The sequence below is a fragment of the Gordionus sp. m RMFG-2023 genome, chromosome 1 (genome assembly GCF_954871325.1).
Source record: "Gordionus sp. m RMFG-2023 chromosome 1, tfGorSpeb1-WG-v2, whole genome shotgun sequence".
NCBI classification, from domain to species: domain Eukaryota; kingdom Metazoa; phylum Nematomorpha; class Gordioida; order Chordodea; family Parachordodidae; genus Gordionus; species Gordionus sp. m RMFG-2023.
Window position 1 is genome coordinate 54209411 of NC_088775.1, and position 8423 is coordinate 54217833.

The 8423-nt window shown below is 26.5% G+C and overlaps 1 long non-coding RNA gene across 1 annotated transcript; it reads right to left on the minus strand.

The window, feature by feature from the left end:
* Window positions 1-839: 839 nt before the first annotated feature.
* On the minus strand, window positions 840-5124 carry LOC135923829 (uncharacterized). Its single transcript, XR_010571278.1, has 3 exons — window positions 3667-5124; window positions 3548-3609; window positions 840-1163 (listed from the first exon to the last, which is right to left on the minus strand). It is a non-coding gene; the product is annotated as an uncharacterized LOC135923829 (long non-coding RNA).
* Window positions 5125-8423: the final 3299 nt, after the last annotated feature.

The window sequence follows — 8423 nt, forward strand, 5'->3', positions numbered from 1 at the left end:
AAGTCATTTCAAAAAATACTTTTTAATCTGCTCGATTGATAAATTTTGAGTATCTTACAGCACCTTATCTATTTAGTTTTTCTCTCTCTCTCTCCTCATATACTATGTGTCCGCTTTAGACCCAAATATTTTAATTATGATCTTCAGTTAAAGTTTTTTTTAATTAGAATATATATCTCGTCGGCAAGTTGCTTTCCCTCGATAGGCAATATCTAACTAAACTAGTTTAAATTTATAAGCCCTTCCGATTCGAAGCTATATTAAACTTTACATTGATAGAGGAATGTCTATATATATTTAGGTAGATCTATAACTGTGGAGAGATAAATTTTGCAAAGTTAACATCATCCAATAAATCACATTAAAAAATTATTTTATATTAATATCTTAAATCAAAAATGTTTAATTATTTCTATGTTTATAATTGCTAATATTTAAATCCGTTTAGATTAGGTTTGTTCATAATTTTTTGAAAGAGATTTTATAATTATTGTTCGTATCATACTTTGGGTTGAGCACCTGCCGATGGCTGATTTAATTTTACCATTAACCTATTTAATTAAAACCTATGATTGAGCAAGACATAAGAAAAGTCTATTAATTAATTAATCAATTTTTTTAAGTTAAAAAAGATATCGCGTCAGAAATATATTATCAAAATTGATTATTTGAATAAAATAAGGATTAGAAATTAATATTTTGTATTTCCTTTATTATCTCCACCCATACACTTGTTTAGATATGATACAAAAATATATGTATAAATAGTTTTATTATGAAATATAATTTTCGCAAATTATCAATTTTTTCAAATGAACAATAAATTTAAAAAGCTACAAATATCTTTTAATAAAATATAATATTTAATTTCACACAATACAATGTTAATATTAATTTTCTCAAACTGTAACACATTATAAAAATAAATTATATGGTTGTTCGATATTTAAGATTGAATGCTATTAACTATTACTGGAAAAGTATCAGAGCTATTAGCTGCAATGGAGGTATCTACTACATCTTCTTCATCTATAAAACTTTCAGCTAAGAATGGGAAATGTAGAGGTAGTTCTAAGATTCGATTAAAGGATCTTGAACTTCTTCCAAAAAGACCCCAGATATCACCACATTCATGTCTGCATCACCAGCCTGATTGCCAGATACTTAAGGAAAAATTTATTTTAAAAAAATTTGTTATTTATAATAAAGTTAAAGGATAATATTATATCACAATTTAGATGAACTATTTTTAATAAAATTTAAAAGATAATATATTAACAAAATTTTGATTAACTATGATAAAATTAAAAAGAAAATATATAAACAAAATTTTGATTAACTATGATAAAATTAAAAAGAAAATATTAACAAAATTTTGATTAACTATAATAAAATTAAAAAGAAATTATTAACAAAATTTTGATTAACTATAATAAAATTAAAAAGAAAATATATTAACAAAATTTTGATTAACTATGATAAAATTAAAAAGATAATATATTAACAAAATTTTGATTAACTATGATAAAATCAGGGATGTTAACCCTTCGACAAAAAAAAGGATCAGGGTTCGGGTCCGGTAATAAATTTAAAAAGGACCCGGGTCCAGGGTTCGGGTTCAGAGGAAACATAAAAATAATGACTCAAAATAAGACTTTTTTTCTTCATTTTTTATTATACTTCAATATATACACATTTATAATTCGAAATGAGATAATGTATATTTTAAATATTATATTCAATCGTACAATCATGATATCTTCTAAAATATCATCCTTCAGATTTCCACGTGAAAATCCACGTTCTACGCTTACCTAAAATAGATAGTCATTTTTATAATACATAAATTATTGTACTTGTGTCGCCGGTACAGCCATGACGATTCTAGAAAAGGTATATAATTCTGGATATATTGAAGAATTTTTCTCCCAGAATTTTAAAATGTTTGCATCTCTATTTATTCGCATAAATTCCGAGAACTTTTCTATTAAAGATACAATAGATATTTTTGCTCCTTTCTATCAGATGATAATTTAATTTTTTTCTCTATCTAATAGTAAAATTTCCAGATCATCAATATCGTTATCATTTATCGCTACAACCAGTAGATATTGTTGTAACCACCAATGTATTGTAAATAATAGAGTTTTGGGTATGCCATAAATCTTCAAGATGGTCTATAGCCATTTGTTTTTGCTCACTACTTAATAAAACCTGATATCGCGGGTCTAAATATATCGAAGCATATACAACACTATTTTTTAAATATTGTTGCTCTTATTTTCGTATTTTCTAATACTTCATTTGAAAAAGAACTTGTTAATCTCCCTAACTCTAATCGACATCTTAACCATATGCCATAAAAATCCGATAAACATATGCACTGTTGTTATTTTTAAAGGAACCAGCACACTAGTAAGCTCTTTTACTTGATTCCAATCATCTTCTGAAAAAATGATTTCACATGCTCCTATGATAAAATCATTACAGAAATCTTTCAAACTTAATAATCGCTCTAGCATCATACACATAGAGGACCAACGTGTTGTGCATTCTAAAATTGCCATTTACCTTTTCATGGATTTTAATATTCTAACAATTGTGGGAGTTCTTATATATTTTACAACATCCCTTGCTTTATCAATTATAGTTTTAAAGTGACTATTTTTTAGGGAGATTCCACGAAAAAAATTAATAAAATTATAAAAATTTTTATATTATTTTTTTTTAAATTAATAAAATTATAAAAATTTTATATTTTTTTAAAAATTATATTTTTACATTAATTAAAAAAAAAAATTTAAGTTAAAAATTTTTAACACCCTGAACCCTTGGATTCTTCACTTTTTAAAAGGGTCCGGGTCCGGGTTCAGCCAAAATACGAGGGTCCAGGAGGGTTCAGGGTCCGGGTCCGGGTTCACATCCCTGGATAAAATTAAAAAGAAAATATATTAACAAAATTTTGATTAACTATAATAAAATTAAAAAGAAATATATTAACAAAATTTTGATTAACTATAATAAAATTAAAAAGAAAATATATTAACAAAATTTTGATTAACTATGATAAAATTAAAAAGATAATATATTAACAAAATTTTGATTAACTATGATAAAATTAAAAAGAAAATATATTAACAAAATTTTGATTAACTATGATAAAATTAAAAAGAAAATATTAACAAAATTTTGATTAACTATAATAAAATTAAAAAGAAATATATTAACAAAATTTTGATTAACTATAATAAAATTAAAAATAAAATATATTAACTAAATTTTGATTAACTATGATAAAATTAAAAAGAAAATATATTAACAAAATTTTGATTAACTATGATAAAATTAAAAAGAAAATATATTAACAAAATTTTGATTACCTATGATGAAATTAAAAAGAAAATATTAACAAAATGTTGATTAACTATAATAAAATTAAAAAGAAATATATTAACAAAATTTTGATTAATTATAATAAAATTAAAAAGAAAATATATTAACAAAATTTTGATTAACTATAATAAAATTAAAAATAAAATATATTAACTAAATTTTGATTTGATAAAATTGATCCCTAAAATACTTCTGCAGTCAAATACTTGCAAATATCTAGAAAATAATAAATTACATCTTGTATATTAAAATCTTGCATATTAAATAATTTACCATGCAGTATTGAAGTAAAGACTTTATGTAAATTTTCTAGGAAATTTTTCGAAATATTGAAGCGAAATGGTATAATGACAAAAGACGGACAAACGGATCGGACCGATACCCTTTATAGGCTGCATTAAACGGGCTTTACAAAAAACAAGTGATACGTGATAAAAGCGTTTTCGCCCTCTGGTTGTGGATACAACAGAGCTACGCTAGGTTTTCCTCAAAAATCCATCAAACTGGATAGTTAATTAAGGGGATAAAAATGAAGAGCTCTTCACACGTTTGTGGGCAAGCCGCACGTACTTGTACGCGCAACAGTCCGAGAACTGTTACTTAAACGTCTATAGGCTAATAGACAAAAAGAAATGGGCAAAACAAAAGCCTATACCCAAGAACTGCAAAAATAATTTAATTACTTTAAGGGTGGGTGGTGGCTAATTTTAAGTTTAACATTTTTAATGTAAGCCTTGATAATTACTATCAATAATTGAGAATGTGTTCATATCAATTGAAATTAGAAATAAAGGTAAAAAGAGAAGGTAATTTATATTTATCACATTTTTGAATTATAATTTTGAGAGTAAGGAAAGGCTCCATGATATTCTTGCCTGGATGGTAGGCACAGATGTATTTCGCGAAAAGATTATGTGATGTTTGTAGAATTTGTGTCTTAAGTAAGACCATATAGACCTTAAACGCAATAGAGGTGAGAGCTATAGCCCTATAATCTCGAAAGTTGATGGGATTAGGGATCTTTGGAAAATTGCACATCATTGATAGGTTCCAATCTTTAGGAGTTATCCCAGAAGACCATACCTTATTAAAAATAATGGGCAGAAAACGTGGTATCGCGTCTGATGCAGCTTTCAGTTGTTCCCCCATTATATTGTCCTGTCCAGGAGCTTTATGATTTTTCAGTTTCTTTAGGGCAGCAGATATCTCAGCCAGTGTAAAATGGGACAGATTGAAAGGTAGTATATTGTTCCGGAAAAACTATCGTGGGTTTTCTAGATTCAAAGACATTCATTCTGTCCATAGGGACATTTGATCATCCTGAAAATATATAACTTTGCTGTTTCTAACCGTATCGATGGTAATTCTCAAAAAAATTTTTTTTGATTTGCAGAAATTATTGAGTTTGTTAAATAGTCTACCTTTTCTCATATCTTCATCAACCTCGAAGACTTTCCTAGCTATGAAGATTCTTCTATCACTCCTTAAGGACCTCTAGATGGTTTTCCATAGTTCTCTATCAAAGTAATTTGTGCAGCGAAGCTCCTCAATCATCATTGAAGTTGTCATTGATATCCATTCATTCCTAATCGGGGCATTGTTATTTGTTAAGGCCCTGCTGACTTCCTGAATATCTTCTTTAAAAATTAACCAGCATTCTTCAACCATTTTAGATAGGGCTATGTCCTCAAATCTAATGACCTTTTCACAAAAATTATGGTTAAACCTATCTCTAATTTCTGGTATTTGTAGATTTCTAATATTTTGTCTACTAATTATATTTATCGGGAAGTTAAATATTATAAAAATATAAAATTCTATAATATAAAAGTAAATATATTCTATTTGTTTATCTAGACAAAAATTCTATAAAAGTTATAATATTCTATAAAAATTATAAAAAAATATATTTTATGAAACAGAAATAATAAATATAAAATGAAAACGTCTATCATAAAAATAAAAAATCTAATAGAATAAGATAAATTTAATAGAATAAGATAAAATTTAATAAAATAAAATAAGATAAAATTTAATGGAATAAGATAAAATTTAATAGAAACTATGAAGTTATAAGATGGTGAAACTATACCTGAGCTGTAAGTTTCATAATAAGTTAATGAATATAGCAAAGAAAGAAGTAAAATATAAAGATATAAAAATAGTACCTTCCAGATAATTTATAAAAATAATAATTATTAAAATAAATTATATTAGAGGTTCATAAATATTAAAATTAATTATTATTTGTTAAATCATCTATAATAAAAATTAAAATAATATCAAAATAAAGTTAAAATAAAAAGGCTACTAAATAAAATAAAATTAAAAGAAAGATATTATAAGTAAAGTATCATATCAACATTAAAAGAAAGCAACTTGTGACTAAAATTAAGGAAATCATCATCATAAAAAGAAAGCAACTTGTGACTGAAATTAAGGAAATCATCATCATAAAAAGAAAGCAACTTGTGATTGAAATTAAAGAAATCTAAGTAATTTTGTCCAACCTCTAATTTCATCTAGTATTGATATAAAGGATAACTCATTGTCATAATTCAGTTGCCTTTACATATTGAAATTATTTAGTGGTTTGGCAGTAATAATGGAATTCTTAAAATTTTAATGTTTGTATCTAAAATATAAAATAAAATCATCAAAACAAATAACCTCCATGCTCTCAATGTCAAGGGAACTTTTATCCGTTAGGCCACTTCCAAACACGACGTTTTTTCAAAACGTTTTCCGAGGCACGTTTTTCGCAATATTTTTTACTTCCAAACAGCAACGATTTATATTTTACAGCTGATTTTTTAAAAATGTCTTATAACTAGATATTTTATTATGAGACATTATAAAAAAAAACGAAAAGTAAGTATAATTTATAAAGAAAGAGATCTGTATAGTAGATCTTTAAATGCTTCAAGTTCTAATTCAAGAGAAATTAGAGAATTATTTAAAGACTATTTTAATTCTTAAATATATGTTTAATTTAACATTTTATCATTATATATTAAATAAATAAATTACTTTTGTATGTGTATATAAATTAATAAATTACTTTTGTATGTGTATATAAATCACTTATGTATGTGTATATAAATCATTTATTTTAATTTAAATTTATAAAATAATACATAACTATTTAAACATCATCATTTTCTACTATAATATTATTTATATAATTATAAATAAGAGTTTGCACATTAATTTTCATGGCGTCCTTAACTTCATTTGGCACCTTCTTTACATTATCAACCAAAGACAGGCACCATAATCTATCTGGGTCATTATCAATTTCTAACATTTTGTCAAAATATCTTTCCATTGGGTCTTTTGTTACTCTAGCCCTTTTTACAGGTCTTACATTCTCTATATTATCTGTGATATTATATAGTGTCTTTCTTGGTGTGGTGGAAGTAGTAAGAAATGATAGTGAATCATACCATTTCCATGGAGTGCTAGCTTTTGCAGCATCCCCTGAATGCACTTCTTCTCTCTTTCTCTTTTCCTTTAAATAAGAATCCCTCAAATTCTTCCATTTTAATTTACAGACATTTGGGGATGAATCAAGCCTGGTAAATAATAAAGGATAAAAAATAATTTTATTTAAATAAAGATATAAATTATTAAAATTCATATTCCATGCTTACTAATAAAGTATCTAATTAAAAAGTCTGTTAATTAAAAATTATTATTATAAAATAGTCAATATTTTCAATATAAAGTCTTTACTTTTTAGCACATAAAGTCCATAGTTCATCTACTAATAATCTATTAGAATAATTATCATTAGATTGGTTCCATAAATCGTCATGATCTTCTACAAAATTTATCAATTCAGATACAAAATTTCCTCTAAAATCATTTCATTTATTGAATAAAAAAATTACTTATTCATTTCAATTGTATCAGACGCCATTTAATCGTTAAAAAAAATCAAGCTAGTTTGTTATTAAAATAATCGCAAAATCGTATGCATGAAAAAATCGTTTGGTTTGGAAGCACACATCTATTAAGCTTAATTTGTTATTTATCGCTTTGAAAAAACGTCGTGTTTGGAAGTGGCCTTATCTGAATTTTGTAATGATATGGTTATAGAGTGATGTGGTATGGTTTTATGGAAGTGATTTGTGAATCTCCTTGTGGAATTGGTTCCCACACGAAATCGCCAAGTTCAAAATACCACTGTTAAATTTTACGTGATACGTGATAAAGCGCATTCGCCCTCTCAACGTTGTAGGAACAACAGAGCTATGCTAGGTTTTTCTCATTTCCATCTAATTGGATTTATTAAGGTGGGGAAGAAAATATAAGAAGCCCTTTACACGTTTGTGGGCAAGCCGTAGGTACTTGTACGCACAATAGTCCAAGGATTATCGTTTAAACGTCTATGGGCTGATTGAGAAAGAGACAGGGCCAAATAAGACAGCCCACACCCATACCTACTGTCCTAATTTTATCTAACTATGATTGGATAGGGGAAGGCTCGTTTAAGTTAATGTTTAAAGATTCGCATTTAATAAAAAAAAATATGTTATTTAAATAAAAGAAAACTTGTACTCTTGAGGTGGCTGAGGGAGAGGAAGGGTATAGTTGTGGGTAAGGGTGAAGTAACGGATAGGGGATATCATCTCAGGTACCCAGATTTTACCTTAAGAAGCTTTTTGATAGATTTTTTATTTTTGTTTAGTCTGGTGAACTGTTTCCAGTTTAAGTTCAGGTCAGCAACGTCTTTCAATACCCGGTGGAGCCATAATGTTTTGTATCTGCTGTATGATTTACCTTTACAGGTAATAAGCCAAGTTAAAGCATCATGAACCAAATTGCAGTTGGGGTGTCTCAGAACGTGCGCTAAGAAATTAATTCATTTTTTCTTTAGTATGATATGGAAAGGAATATGTTTTGATTGTTTCCATAACCTTTCGTTCGATATTAGTCTGGGGTAGAAAATGCCGTTAATTATCCTTAAACACTTGTTGATAAACGTTTGACATTTCCTATTATCAGCTTTGCATATTTCCCATGTT